Here is a 474-nt window from a genome sequence, read left to right as displayed (position 1 = left end):
TACACACTGAACTACACACTGAACTACACACTGAACTACACACTGAAATACACACTGAAATACACACTGAACTACACACTGAAATACACACTGAAATACACACTGAACTACACAGTGAACTACACAGTGAACTACACACTGAAATACACACTGAACTACACAGTGAACTACACAGTGAACTACACACTGAACTACACACTGAACTACACACTGAACTACACAGTGAACTACACACTGAAATACACACTGAAATACACACTGAACTACACAGTGAACTACACAGTGAACTACACACTGAAATACACAGTGAACTACACACTGAAATACACACTGAACTACACAGTGAACTACACAGTGAACTACACACTGAAATACACAGTGAACTACACACTGAACTACACACTGAACTACACACTGAACTACACACTGAACTACACACTGAAATACACAGTGAACTACACACTGAACTACACA

General features: G+C 39.2%; 1 protein-coding gene across 1 annotated transcript in view; it reads right to left on the bottom strand.

Moving 5' to 3' along the window:
* Positions 1 to 474, bottom strand: part of sqlea (squalene epoxidase a) — a 12,244-nt gene that overhangs the window by 9,878 nt on the left and 1,892 nt on the right. The gene's annotated exons all lie outside the window — the stretch shown is intronic.

Source organism: Nematolebias whitei, chromosome 5 (genome assembly GCF_014905685.2).
Source record: "Nematolebias whitei isolate Nwh7 chromosome 5, NemWhi1, whole genome shotgun sequence".
Lineage (NCBI taxonomy): Eukaryota > Metazoa > Chordata > Actinopteri > Cyprinodontiformes > Rivulidae > Nematolebias > Nematolebias whitei.
This window is presented reverse-complemented; position numbering and strand designations above follow the sequence as displayed.